A 15,250-nucleotide genomic window follows, 5' to 3' on the forward strand; every position below is an offset into this window, starting at 1 on the left:
GGTTTTGGGGTTTAGATATGTGTTTGGGTTGAGTTGGAGGTGTTTTGGCTTGGGAAAAACGCATGGGAAAACCAAAATTTCTGGGTTTGCGAAGGGACGCCGTGGCGCGAGGCTGCTTGTTGTTTGGGGGATGCTCTTTGACTTGCTGGGCACCGCAGCCCTCAAGGGCAGCGCCGCGGCGCTAGGCTATTTTCAAAACAAGGAATTTTGCAATTTTGGGCTTTTGCTCCGGGGGTTCTGGGGATGTTTCCGATGTATTGTTTTAGGAATTTGGGGATTCCGAGAGTGTGGGATTGGTCCCGAGAAGTGGTTTTGGATTGGTTAGTATTAAAGGATGTGTTATATGTGTTGTGACTAGGTCTTCGGAGAGGCTTGGGATAGAGGACCGTGCTCGAGGCTTTGGGCATTGTGAAGCTCGGGATACAGGTAAGAAAACTGTAACACCCGTAGAGCAGGGCATAGGCCCATAGTGTTGTTGCAGGGCATGGCCCTAGATTGTGTTGTTGTTAGAATGTAGTTTTGTTTGAGTTATTATATGCTTGAATGCTATTTAAGTATGCTATATGTGTGGATATAGTAGCGTGAATGGCAAAGGAGCCCAGGACGGCGAGGGGCCGAGAACGGCAGTGGGGCCGGGAATATCACTTGGCACATGGAGTGCTTGTGGTTAGGGTGAGACCCCAATGGATACATAGGATATCCTTACGGTGTGGACCGAGAACCCAGGCTTTGGTAACGCTTCTAGGATGGCATGGCCGTATATGTGTTAAAATCTTATGGGTTGTCTGATTAACTATGAGTTATCTGCTATAGTGATTGTGTGATATGCATATGTTATGTGCTATATGATTTTTCTTGCTGGGCTTCGGCTCATGGGTGCTCTGTGTTGCAGGTAAAGGCAAAGAGAAAGTCAACCAGCCATGAGTACGGAGAGTGTGGGGGTGGCGCGTACATGTTTGGCCTACCCGACTGCTTTTGTTTGGGGCATTTTGAGAAATGGCTGTATTAAACTATGTTTTTGATAATTAGTCATCTGTAAATCTATTTTGAATTCTAAATATTTTAAAAACCTCGTTTTGGGATCCCAAATGTTAAACTCTTGGAACTTTTAAATGAAATGGGGTACTTTTAAAGATTACGGCCTTGTCTTTTTGTTTAATCACACTGTTGTTCTAAAAAATCTCACTAAGCAGGTTAATTGCACATTTTAAACTCACTTAGTAATGACTCTAAGGTAGTAGGGCATTACAACTTGGTATCAGAGCGAGCCAAGGTTTATTGGTTCTGGAGCTTGACGGAACATGTACGCATGCTGCCATTGAAAAGCTCAACTCAGGGTTGATTGGTATGGTTGATTAATATACTTGAATATGTGTTTGAATGTCTTGTTTTCCTTATTAGTTTATATAAAGCATGATGAATGAGATAACATATGCATGATGCCAGGGCAAGGCCCGTTGAGTGTTATATGTTATTTGTATCTTATCTGGGTTGTTGATTTTGTTTGGTTGTTGGGGATGGGAGGTGGAATTGGATCTTGTTATCATGCCTGATGAGCGGTGTCACTGATTGTAGGCATATAGTTGTAATTCCTCGGCAATCATCTAGACTCCGCGGCAGCAGAGCCGAGGATGACAATCAAGGTCAGGACCCTCCACCTGCCCCACAGAACTAGCAACAGATATTAGCCGAAATGGAGGCTAGGTTGCAGAGAACAGAGGAAGAACTCCGTCAGATGAGGCAGCAGGCCCCTTCACAGGTCACAGGGTTACCAATACAGCAGAATGTGGCGCCAGTGCTGGTTCAGCCTGTGACTGAGAATGGGTAGGAACCCTTGTACGAAAGATTCAGGAAGCAACAACCTCCTACCTTTGAGGGTGGATCGGACCCACTGTGGGCAGAGCAGTGGATGAATATGATTTCCTTGATCTTAGACTTTATGAGGGTCGAAGGAAATGAAAGGGTAGCTTGTGCTAGCTACATGCTTAGGGAGGATGCCCGCATCTGGTGGGATGTAGTGAGTCAGCGGATGAATGTTACACTCATGACATGGGAGGAATTTAAGAGTATCTTTAATGAGAAATATTACAGCATAGCAGTTCGAGCTGCGAAGGTTGATGAGTTTATCAACCTGACTCAGACTAAGTATGCCCTGAGATTCGACAGACTGGCGAAGTTTGCGCCAGACCTAGTGTTGACGGATGCGGCCAGGAGAGATAGATTTATATGGGGGTTGAATGTGATGATCGCCCGTGACGTGAATATTACGTTGATTCTACAGACTACTACTTATGCTTAAGTAGTGGATAAGGCCCTTACTGCAAAGAGGGCTGAGGATCAGATATGGAAGGACAGCGCTGTTAGGCGCGATGCCAGGAGGACGGTGCCTCCTTTTGTTGGGTCTAGTCGGGGCAGTGGCCCTAGTGAGCACAAAATAAGGGTTACAGATTCATTTGTTCCTCCTAGTTTTGATAGGAGGGTATGAGGTTCTATTGGTGGCCGTCAAAGCGGAGGTGACAACTGGAGGAGTTTTCCAATGTGTCCTCGGTGCAGGCGATGACATCAGGGTGAGTTCCGGATTAGGGCATGTTTTATCTATGGGAGTGCCAACCATATGAAGAAAGACTGACCACAAGCTAAGAAGGAAGAGCCAAAGCAGGGAGACAGTCTTGCTCCCGCCAGGGTATTCGCTTTGACTCAGACTGAGGCGGAGGCTAGTCTCTTAGTTGTGACAGGTCAGATCTCTAGCGCTGGTTCTTTGTATACTGCATTGATTGATTCAGGGGCTACCCATTCATTTGTATCTGCTAGGGTGATAGACCAACTTTGTAGACCTATTATTGTGTATGCTAGGGGTTTTTCAGACTTTGTTGCCATCAGGAGAACTGGTAGTCTCTAGGAGTTGGGTTAGAGCATTACCAGTAGAGATAGATGGTAGAGAATTGTTTGTTGATCTGGTTGAATTAGACATGGATGACTTTGATATGATATTAGGGATGAATTGGTTAATGAGGTATGGAGCAACGATTGATTGCAGGTGGCATATGGTGACTTTTGAACCAGAAGGTGAGGTACCTTTTGTGTTTGTGGGGACAGTGAATGGACCGCGAGTGCCTATGATTTCAACATTGAAGCCTAGAGACCTGATGCAGGAAGGTTGCATAGGATTCCTAGCGAGTGTTGTAGATACCTCTAAGGTGGTGACAATGGGACCGAATGAAACTAGATTGGTCTGTGAGTTCCTAGACTTGTTTCCAGCAGACTTGCCAGGGTTGCCGCCAGAGCGGGAGATCGAGTTTATCATAGAGTTGGAGCCAGGGGCAGAGCCAGTTTCCAGGGCACCCTATAGAATGGCTCCAACGGAGTTAAAAGAATTGAAGATTCAGTTACAGGAGTTATTGGATTTGGGGTTTATCAGACCGAGTTTCTCACCATGGGGTGCTCCAGTGCTATTTGTTAAGAAGAAAGATGGGTCGCTTAGGATGTGCATTGATTACAGGTAGTTGAATAAGCTGACCATTAAGAATAAGTATCCACTGCCTAGGATTGATGATTTATTTGATCAGCTGCAGGGGAGTACGGTGTTTTCAAAGATCGATCTTCGGTCAGGCTGTCATCAGTTGAAAATTAAAGAGGAGGACATACTGAAGACAGCGTTTCAGACAAGGTACGGGCATTATGAATTTTTGGTTATGTCCTTTGGATTAACTAATGCCCCAACAACTTTCATGGATATGATGAATAGAACTTTCAAGGACTACCTGGATAAGTTCGTGATTGTATTTATCGATGATATACTAGTATACTCCCAGTCAGAGACAGAGCATGAGCATCATCCGAGCTTGGTATTGCTGCGACTGAGAGAGCATAAGTTATATGCTAAGTTTAGCAAGTGCGAGTTCTGCTTACTGCAAGTTACATTTCTGGGCCATATCGTTAGTAAGGAGGGGATACTGGTTGACCCAAGTAAGGTAGAGGCAGTGAAATATTGGCCTAGACCGAGCAGTGTTCCTAAAGTCAGAAGTTTTCTTGGGTTGGCAGGGTACTACCGGCGATTTGTAGAGGGGTTCTCCAGGATTGCTACTCCGTTGATAGAGTTGACAAGAAAGAAAACTAAGTATGTGTGGACAGATCGGTGTGAGAATAGTTTCAAGGAGTTGAAGCGACAGTTGATTACTGCACCAGTGTTGATCCTGCCTACAGACAATGAGAAGTTTGTGGTTTACTGTGACGCTTCCAAACAGGGTTTGGGATGTGTGTTGATGCAAGCTGGGAAAGTAATAGCTTATGCATCAAGGCAGTTAAAGGAGTACGAGCAGAGATATCCCACGCATGATCTGGAGTTAGCTGCAGTGGTATTCAAACTTAAGGTTTGGAGACATTACGTGTATGGCGAAAGGTGTGAGATATCTACAGATCACAAGAGTTTAAAGTATTTCGTTACCCAGAAAAATCTGAATATGCACCAAAGGCGGTGGCTAGAGATGGTAAAGGATTACGATTGCAACATCCTATATCATCCTGGGAAGGCTAATGTGGTGGCTGATGCATTGAGCCGGAAGGGCCCAGGACAGTTGTTTAGTTCGAGGCAGGTATCAGACAGACTAGTTGAGGAGATGGCCAGAGCAGGTACAGAGTTAGTGGTTGGTAGGTTAGCCAACATTACTCTTCAATCCACGCTCCTTGAAAGGATTAAGGAGGCACGTGGAAAGGATCCCCAGTTAGTTGAATGTAAGGAGAATGTCCTAGCTGGAACGATTAAGGACTTCTCTATTTCAAAAATGGGTTTAGTGAAGTACAAGGACCAAATTTGTGTTCCGATTGATCCAGTTATTTGACGGGAGATTCTAGATGAGTCTCATACCACTCCCTATTCCCTACACCCAGGAACTACGAAGATGTACCAAGACTTGAAAGTTTTGTACTGGTGGTCAGGCATGAAGAGGGATGTGGTGGACTATGTGGCTAGGTGCTTGACTTGTCAGCAGATCAAAGCTGAACATCAGAGGCCAGCAGGGTTATTGCAGCCTCTAGGGATTCCCGAGTGGAAATGGGAGGATATTACCATGGACTTTGTAGTTGGATTGCCGAAGACCGTGGGTCAGCATGATTCAATGTGGGTGATTGTAGACAGGTATACTAAGTCCGCCCACTTTTTACCTATGAGAACAACTTATACTGTGGAGCAGTATGCTGAGCTTTATGTGAAGGAAATTGTTCGACTTCATGGGGCTTCGAGGTTGATAGTATCCGACAGAGACCCCACCTTCCCTTCCAAGTTTTGGGAGAGCCTGCAGAAGGCAAGGGGCACACAGCTACGGTTCAGTACCGCTTACCATCCTCAGACAGATGGGCAGTATGAGAGGACGATTCAGGTATTGGAGGATATGTTACGAGCATGTGTGTTGGACTTTGGGGGATCTTGGAGTAAGTATCTCCCATTGATTGAGTTCTCGTATAACAATAGCTATCAAGCGACTATCGGAGTGGCTCCGTATGAGATGTTGTATGGGAGGAAGTGCAGGTCACCGATACACTAGGATGAGATAGGTGAGAGAAGATATCTAGGTCCAGAGATTGTACAAAGGACCAATGAGTCAATTGAGAAGATTAGAGCTCGTATGCTCGCCTCCCAGAGTCGTCAGAAGAGTTACTTAGATCTGAGACGCAGGAGTGTGGAGTTTCAGGTCGGCGATCATGTATTCCTCAGGGTTTCACCCCTGAGAGGAGTGAAATAATTCGGTGTTAGGGGCAAGCTGAGTCCCAGGTTTGTTGGCCCCTTTGAGTTTCTGGAACGAGTTGGAGAGGTAGCATATAGATTAGCAATGCCTCCAGCTCTATCAGGGGTTCATGATGTGTTTCATGTGTCCATGCTTCAGAAATATGTATCAGATACTACTCATGTGTTGAGCTATGAGAACTTGGACTTTGATCAGGATTTATCATACGAGGAAAAGCCTGTTCAGATCCTTGATAGGAAGGACAAAGTCTTGCGGAGCAAGACCATCGCCTTGGTTAAAGTGCTGTGGAGGAACAGCAAGGTTGAAGAGGCGACGTGGGAGCTTGAGTTTGATTTGCGAGAGCGGCATCCCGAGTTGTTCAAGTAATTTCAAGGACGAAATTCTTGTAAGGAGGGGATAATTGTAACACCCCAAGTTGCTAATAAGGTTAAGGACTTTGATTAGCATTCCTGGAGGGCAATAAGTGAATTAACATGATAATATATGAATTTGAATGAATATGTGATTAGAATGCATGTTTAGGTGGTATAAATATGCATGTGGGCCCCGTTTGCATGTTAAGGGTAAATTGGTAATTTTTTAGCTCGCTAAGGGCGTAAATGTGATAATTGTATTATGTGATTTGTACCACGTGGGTGTGATGATATTAATGTGATGCACGTGCCGAGACGATCCTAGGGAGCTAGTAAACTTAAAAGTCACAACGGGATTTTATACCCTACTCGGGAGGAGCCTAGGGGTACTTCGGAAATTTTGTAATTTGAGTTTAGAATTAGTGGTTAATGGTTATTGGTGATTGAGTAACCTGAGTAACCATTAGTAACTGCTGAGAGTAACAAGTTTAGATGAAAGAGGTGGTAGAATAGTAAGAAAGTAGGAATAACAGAAAGGGCCTTGAGGTTTAGTTAGAAGGGGAAATAAATGGAAGGGCAAAGTAGTCTTTTGGCAGGGATTTAGATTACTTCACCTAAGGCAAAGATCATTCACGTTATTTCACTTGGGCAATTCAGATTGTGCTGAAAGAAAAAGAGAATTAAGGGCAAAAAGGAAGAAAGGAAGGGAGTTGAGAATTCTGAGATTTAGGAGAGGAATCAAGGTGATTTGAAGCAATTGAAGCCAAACAAGAATCGAGATTGGTCAGAGGTAAGTTTCATCTTTGGAATCTCTGTGTTTTTAGTAAGTTTCTATAGAATTTAGGTTGGAATTGAAAGATGGTTTGTGGCTGGCTTGTTTGGGAATTCAGCTTGTGAAATCAGAGGGCATAGCTTGGAGCTGGAATCAAGGGAGCTTAAGGATGAATTCTCTACTTGAGGTAAGGATTCTGTGCAATTATGAAGTTTGTTTCTGTTGTGGCTTAAGGAATTTGAAGTATGGTTTAGGTTTTTGTAGGCTTTGGTCTGAATTTCTAAACTTACTGGTTTGAACTATTGAAATTTGGAATCAAGTGTGATTTATGGAAGTGATTATGTATCTATACTTGTGGATGATGTTTAAAGGTTGTTAGATGGTTTATCTGGGGTTTTAAATTGGTTTTGGGGTTTAGATATGTGTTTGGGTTGAGTTGGAGGTGTTTAGGCTTGGGAAAAACGCATGGGAAAACCAAAATTTCTGGGTTTGCGAAGGGGCGCCGCGGCGCGAGGCTGCTTCTTGGTTGGGGGATGCTCTTTGACTTGCTGGGCATCGCAGCCCTCAAGGGCAGCGCCGCGGCGCTAGGCTATTTTCAGAACAAGGAATTTTACAATTTTGGGCTTTTGCTCCGGGGGTTCGGGGGATGTTTCCAATGTATTGTTTTAGGAATTTGGGGATTCCGAGAGTGTGGGATTGGTCCCGAGAAGTGGTTTTGGATTGGTTAGTATTAAAGGATGTGTTATATGTGTTGTGACTAGGTCTTCTGAGAGGCTTGGGATAGAGGACCGTGCTCGAGGCTTTGGGCATTGTGAAGCTCGGGATACAGGTAAGAAAACTGTAACACCCGTAGAGCAAGGCATAGGCCCATAGTGTTGTTGCAGGGCACGGCCCAAGATTGTGTTATTGTTAGAATGTAGTTTTGTTTGAGTTATTATATGCTTGAATGCTATTTAAGTATGCTATATGTGTGGATATAGTAGCGTGAACGGCAAAGGAGCCGAGAACGGCGAAGGCTGAGAACGGCAATGGGGCCAGGAATATCACTTGGCACATGGAGTTCTTGTGGTTAGGGTGAGACCCCAATGGATACATGGGATATCCCTAGGATGTGGACCGAGAACCCAGGCTTTGGTAACGCTTCTGGGACGGCATGGCCGTATATGTGTTTAAATCTTATGGGTTGTCTGATTAACTATGAGTTATCTGCTATAGTGATTGTGTGATATGCATATGTTATGTGTTGTATGAGTTTTCTTTCTGGGCTTCAGCTCACGGGTGCTCTGTGTTGCAGGTAAAGGCAAAGAGAAAGTCCACCAGTCATGAGTACGGAGAGCGTGGGGGCGGCGCGTACATGTTTGGCCTACCCGACTGCTTTGGTTGGGGGCATTTTGAGAAATGGCTATATTAAACTATGTTTTTGATAATTAGTCATTTGTAAATCTATTTTGAATTGTAAATATTTTACAAACCCCGTTTTGGGATCCCAAATGTTAAACTCTTGGAACTTTTAAATGAAATGGGGTACTTTTAAAGATTACAGCATTGTCTTTTTGTTTAATCACACTTTTGTTCTAAAAATCTTGCTGAGCGGGTTAATTGCACATTTTAAACTCACTTAGTAACAACTCTAAGGTAGTAGGGCATTACAGCTAGGAAGCTCATTTCCCTGCCAAATTATATGCAAAACAAGTGTGAATGAAAACAATGAAGATAGACTAGGGGAATCTACAAACACTTTATAAAATATTTGTTCCACTATATAATCGAATGGCTGATCATTGATGTTCTAAACAGTCCTTAATCAAGAAAAAATGATAAATTAAATTGAATTGTGGGTAAGAGTTTTCTAAAGACAGTATTTGATTTTTTCCCCTCTAGAAGCAGAAACATTGTAGATCAAGTGATATAGTTAAGATTTTCTAAGATTGAAAGCAGTTATTTCTCTACTAGTAAGAACATTGCAGATCAAGTGATATAATTAAGATTCCTAAAATTAACAGTAGTTGTTTAAAAACATTGTAGACAAAATGATCTACTTAAGATTTTTTTTCAAGACTTTAGAGATTAAAAAGAAGAAGAAAAAAAGTATTTTTCTCTTTTTTAGCACACCTTTTTCGCCATCTTTTTCTTAATATAATGTCTCTCAAGCAAAGGTATAAATAAAGATAATATTTTAAGGGTCCTTTAATGAAACATGTGGCCCTTTCATCAGTATGTAGTTTCTTTGAGTTTGTCAAACTTTTAAGAAACATATAAATCGGTCTTAATGTGGAAAAACAGAGATTGATAATCAAATCGTCAGTTTACGCATTCTTCATTTCATTCTAACTCTCTAATCCACTCTTTATTCCATGTTCAGAAAATCAGAAATAGTAGAGGAGTATCATTATAAGAAACAAAAAATAAAAAACTGCCCATCCTCTAAGTCACACTAATAAAAAAATTTAAGCTATAAACGAAACTACTATATAGGATCTGGGTCACAACTTTCCTATCAGTAAGAGGGTTAAAGCTTATGGAAGGTAGTTGTTTTAGTTGAGGCATCTAGCCAACTTGCATAGGCCTCATCTCTACAGAAAGCAATGAAAAAAATTCCCTATAAATTACTGAAGGTTTTCCTTTCATCTCTAAAGGGAACCACAAGCAAGTTTGGCAAATAGGTTCCTAATCTAAAGGTCTCAGGTATACATATCCTATAACTATAATAATGGGGTATTCTTTCCCTTTTAAGTACTTTCTGCTCCCTGTTTATCAAAACGAAAGTTAAGAATGCTAATATCCTGTGGTGCTAGTAACTATTAATAAAGTTTGTGTACCAAAAAATAAAATAGTTCATTTACTTTTGGCAGCACTACAAATGACAAAATCCACGCTACCCTCTAAGTCAATAAAACAAAAGTTAATGAATTTAACGTTCAATATGTATTGAGAACAAAACTTAAGCTTAGGGATACTATCTTTCATCGTGTAGGTGGCCAACTTAATGCAATGCTTACTCAGCCAAAAAAATTAAGAATCTCAATGTTAACATTAAAAATTTCTCAAAATGCAAAAGCAAAAGATAAGAAGAAACAAACCTGTTTCTTTAGCATTTGAACTCCATTCAATTTATAAGTGATATGGGCATCAAGACGTGTATGCATAGCTGCTATCTCTTTAGGCGTTGAGTTAGCCATCTTCTCTCCAATCTCAGCCATCTCCTCTAGATGGGTATGCTTCAACTGTTCTGCTGCATTCTTCAGGTCTTCAGGCCTCAAGTTCTTCATGCCTTCAGAGGCCATCTTCAATAACTCTAGATTAGACATCATCTGCAGTGCCAGTTAGGCATAATTACCATCATAACCAAGCCCAGTTAGGAAATCATAGGTGAATTCTAATAAAACCAAAACCCCAATTATCAATGAAAGTGATCTTTTAAGAATGTTTTAACCCCACGTTACAATCTAACCAATAGTATCTCTTCTTCAATACAAGACAGTTTCTATAGTTTTATAAACAAATCAAGGTAAGATTTAACAAAACAAAATTCTACAAAAGATCCAATTCCACATTCTAAATATTCAATCCCAGAAATTAGAAGAAAGAAAGTTGAGAAGAATTTTTGGGAGTTTGAACTTTGAGAGGAAAAAAAATAAAGAAAAGGGAAATATGAGAGAGGGCGGAGGTCTATACCTGGGGAATCTGTCGTGCACCTGAGGTGTTGTCACCTGAGAAGGAGGAAACCAGTCGCCGGAGAAGAGAGGTTGACTCCAGTCACACGAGCTGTTGTGGATGTCGAACAATAGCGGGGTTGCTGTCCTGGGGTCGAATGACGGCTGTGCTACTATCTTGTGGTGTTGTCCGGGTTGTCGAACGGAGGCGGGGGGTGCCGTCACGGAGGAGGTGCTGCGCGCGGGGTTGTCGAACGGAGGTGGAGGGGGTCACGATTAACCTAGAAATAAGTCATTCTTTAAAAAAAGTAAGGAAGAGAAAAAAATTATCTGTTTTTAAAAAAATAGTTTTTATTAGTTTTATAAGAAAAAAATAAAATTAATACTATTAATTTTTAATAATTATGGTTGTGTTTAATTGGTAAAAAATTTATATTGTTTGGTAAAAAAGTTTTTATTTAATTAATTAAAAACTTAACAATTAAACATAAAATGTGTATGGTAACTTTATTTTTATTTGTTATTTTTTAAAATTTTAATTAAAATTTATTAAATTTTGAAAATAGAATTTTTTCACTTTCCAATTTTTTTTAAACCGTTTTCGACTTTTCCTTTCTTTTTTTCTTCTATTCTTCAAATCAACACTTCATATTGTTAAATCAAAAATAAAAATAAAAGTTATCAAAAGCGTTTATTATTTTTTGTTTTTAAAAACAATAAACACGTTTGATAACTTTTATTTTTATTTGTTGTTTAACAATATGAAATGAGGTGTTGATTTGAAGAAGAGAAAAAAAAAGAAACAAAAAGTCGAAATGGTTTAAAAAACAAATTAAAAGTGAAAAAATTATATTTTCAAATTTAATGAATTTTAATTAAAAATTTTATAAATAATAAAGAAAAATAAAGTTACCAATCACTGTTTTATGTTTAATTGTCAAATTTTTAATTAACTAAATAAAAAACTATTTTTATAAGTTTTACCAAACAATACCATCATTAATGAATTTTTAATAAAAGAAATATTTTTTTATTAAATATATAATAAGTAATTCAATCAGCAATTAATATTACAAAAAAGTATTAAAAATTTAAACAATTATTTGAATAACTCATTTAAAAACAAAACTCATTCTTTAACTTGTAGCTATTGTGTGTTGAAAATTATTAATTAATACTTTTTATTAATATATTTACATAAAATATATTAAAAAATAAAAATTAAATTAGTACTTGATTAGAAAAGTTGTATTGCATTAGACAACAGTTTAAGTAGAAATGTTGTCTCATGTTAAAAATAGGCATGTTACAATAGTCTCATTAGAGTTGTCGTTTCATGTGAGTTTTAATTTGCATGGCACAACAATTTGTGAGTGACTGTTGTGTCATTTATATTTTTTACATGACACAACAATTTTACTACAAACGTCATCTCATGCACGTCGTCTAAGTACAATTTTGTAGTAGTAGCGCTACCTTGTTCTTAGAAAGAGGTTTGATTCCACCACCCCGTTTGGTGGAATTAGGGCTTCTCGGGGACTCGGGATTGGTCCCAAGGCTAGGTCTTGGATTTGAAGTTTGGTGATGATTCTGATCTATGGCTATGACTAGGTGCGCGCTAAGGTTCAAACGGGATCGTGCTTGAGGATCAAATTGAATGAGCTAGCGAAAACTAAAGGAAAGAGAACTACAGCCGATTATGTGGTTAGGTTGGGACTAAGTGTTCCCTATATTTGTATGCATTATTATGTGATTGTGATGGGACTAAGGGCTCCCTATATCTGTATATGATATCATAGATGGTATTATGGCATGGGACATATGATAAACGGCCTAAGGGTGCCGTAAATAATATTTGCGCACATGGCGCGGCTCGGACACTGGTAGCCGAGGACAACTTATTAATCACTGAGCTCGGTTAAGCTAGCCGGAGTCAGTGGGTATTACACTAGGGGCGGCCTAAGTGAGCCGAAGACAGTGGGTTAAACAGAGGGAGTGGCCTAAGGGTGCCGACCCTAAATATTGTGTAATGATGGAAATGAATTGTTGATTATGATCATGATTGTTGTTGTAATCTGATAATTATGATATGTTGATTATCTGGATGACTAATTGTTAGTTTGTCGATGGTATTCACTAAGTAGGTGAATGTTAACAATTGCTGAATTCTTGATTATGTGTTGTTTAATATCTAGTTATTGATATTGATCATGCTATGTTATTATGTTTTCTTGCTGGGCCTCGGCTCACGGGTGCTGCGTGGTGCAGGTAAAGGCAAGGGTATGTAGATTCAACCATGAGTTGGAGAGCTTTGGGGGCGAGGTGTACATTGTCAGCTGCTCAGCCACCACGGTTGAGGGATTGTACAGGGACGGAAACCTAAAGTGCGTATTTTGCCATTAGAGTGGATGGAGTTGTTTATAACTTCTGTAATTTTGTAAATATGTCATCCAAACCCTGTTTTGAGAGTCTATGTATTAAACTTTCATTTTTAACGAAAATAACTTATTTATGACCAAAATCTTTTATTCCTGATCAATTGATGACTCTAGATTCACAGTTTGTTTAAATGACTTGATTAGCAAGTCTTGCACTATTGTAAACACATAGTGTAAGGGTCTTGGTTACCCAGGGCGTTACATTTAAAGTTGAACTTACTAAGATTTTCACTTACCTAGTTGTTCCCTGTTTTAGGTAAGAACAAGGGCTAAGCAGAGCAGTGAGTATTGGAGTCTACTTTGTGGATGTACATGTGGGCCGACCTTTTGGAAAGTTATTTTGTTTTTGCAAATGTTGTTTTTATTTTCATAAACATGGCTCAGTTTTATTTTCATAGTCTATGTTTGTACTAAATATTATGTATGGCCATACGACTTTAAAGAGTTTTTTTTATACTAGTTTTTGAGACATCTTGTTAAATGAAAACATTTATATTTTTGCATTATCGACTATAAAAAATTTGGGATGTTATAGATTGTATCAGAGCTCGAGTTGAGATAGTTTTATAGACAACCCACATGTACATTTTGCAAAGATAAATTGGCAGTCACTGTAAGTACCATCTTTTCATATTCTTTCCTTAAAATTCCATTATTTACCTCGATGCTATAAATTTTAGGTTATGGCTGATATATCTGAGATACGTGACCCTATGACAGAGAACTTACCCATGATCCCTACGCCTAGGATCGATTACTATTGACTATTTAATGTTGAGAATTCTTGACACTTCGAGTATGATCAATGAAATCGGCGTGTCATTTGGCAATGGACGCATTACATGGCATAATTCTTTGATAGGGCCAACACACCTAAGTGATAGAAAGTGCAATATGTCAGTACTTGTCTGAGAGGCTCAGTACAGATATGGTTTCATCAAAGACGTTGGCGGCTGGTTCGCGACAAGTGGGATGACTTCCGTATGCAGATCGAGCTAACATTTGGGCCATGGATCGCCCTATCTCTATGGTTGATAGCATACTTCAAGGCAGGGCGGTAGAGCCAGAGAAGGATCCCGAGTAGACTGATGAGCTTGATATGTTGATGGATAGTATAGATTAGGTTTTGCTGTGAGAGTCTTCTTGATACTCTTGGTAAAGACTTTACAAACGTACTAGGTTGTAGGACTTTTGTATATTTGGAGCTGAGAACCCGCAAGGGGAGGAAGTGGCTGACAAGGACCTCGGCGACGGGGAACTTTCCTATGAGGAGTCGATGGACCAGACAAAGGAAGATCCCATGGATCAATCTGATGAGGACTCTGAACAGAGTTTCAGATAGGACCCCAGAAAAGATCCCGAGGAAGATCCCGAGGAGAGCTCAGATATGGCCGCCAATAGTGACACCGACTAGGTGTTAGGGGCTACATAGGTGTTTGGAACCCACCTACTTTAGAATTATGTGCCTACCTTGCATATGTTTAAGAAAATAAGTAACTGGTCTAGCAGGGATATAAGTCTGCTTTTTAAGGCTAATTTTGTGAATCCCTTGGAATGGCCAACCCAAACATAAAACTTTGTTGTATATAGTATAAGTTATGAAGTAAAGTTGCTAAGTTTTGTTAAAAATAAGTGTTGATTGCTTGTTGTGCTTGATATGTTTGGCATGCTTAAATATGATCTTAAGTAACTATCTGTCTTGGTATTAACTTATCTCATTTATGCACTTTAGAGCTTTTTGATATTAAATCAAACAAATGGCAAGGACAAGAGCTCAAAGAGGAAGGGGGGCTGGGGCCAGGCCGCACCTGTTGCTAGAGCTTAGAATGCGCTTGCCGCTAGAGCTCCAACCCAAGCTGCTAGAGTTTGCAAGATAGTCGAGCAGATGAATAATCTGAAAAGGCTAGTGGAGATGCAGGGTGCCCAAATTGAAAGAGCGCAAAAGAGACAGGAGGTCTTTGGTACCCTCCAAGCTGAAAGGTTTAATATCATTTTTGGATGACTCCCCATGCCACCTAATAACACTCAAGACAACGAAGTACCACCTGCAAAAAACAAAATACCACCTGAAAAAATGAAGAATGAAACCCTCATCTAGAAATTTTCGTTAAGCAATCTATATCGCCAGTAGAAGTACCAAGAGCTCCCCAGCAAAACCTTTCTCAAAAAGGTTCGACAACAAGAATCCACCTACGTTCGAGGGGACCCTTAACCCATCAGTGGCAGATGAAAGGATCACTATCTTGGAAAGGATCATCGACTTCATTGGAACTATCGAGAGAGAGAGAAGGTA

General features: G+C 40.1%; 1 long non-coding RNA gene across 1 annotated transcript; it reads left to right on the forward strand.

The window, feature by feature from the left end:
• The first annotated feature begins 6,746 nt into the window (after nt 1–6,746).
• On the forward strand, nt 6,747–8,363 carry LOC133794418 (uncharacterized). The gene is made up of 3 exons (XR_009875204.1): nt 6,747–6,884; nt 6,985–7,053; nt 8,161–8,363. It is a non-coding gene; the product is annotated as an uncharacterized LOC133794418 (long non-coding RNA).
• The last annotated feature ends 6,887 nt before the right edge of the window (nt 8,364–15,250 follow it).

Source organism: Humulus lupulus, chromosome 8, assembly GCF_963169125.1.
Source record: "Humulus lupulus chromosome 8, drHumLupu1.1, whole genome shotgun sequence".
In the NCBI taxonomy this organism is placed as follows: Eukaryota; Viridiplantae; Streptophyta; class Magnoliopsida; order Rosales; family Cannabaceae; genus Humulus; species Humulus lupulus.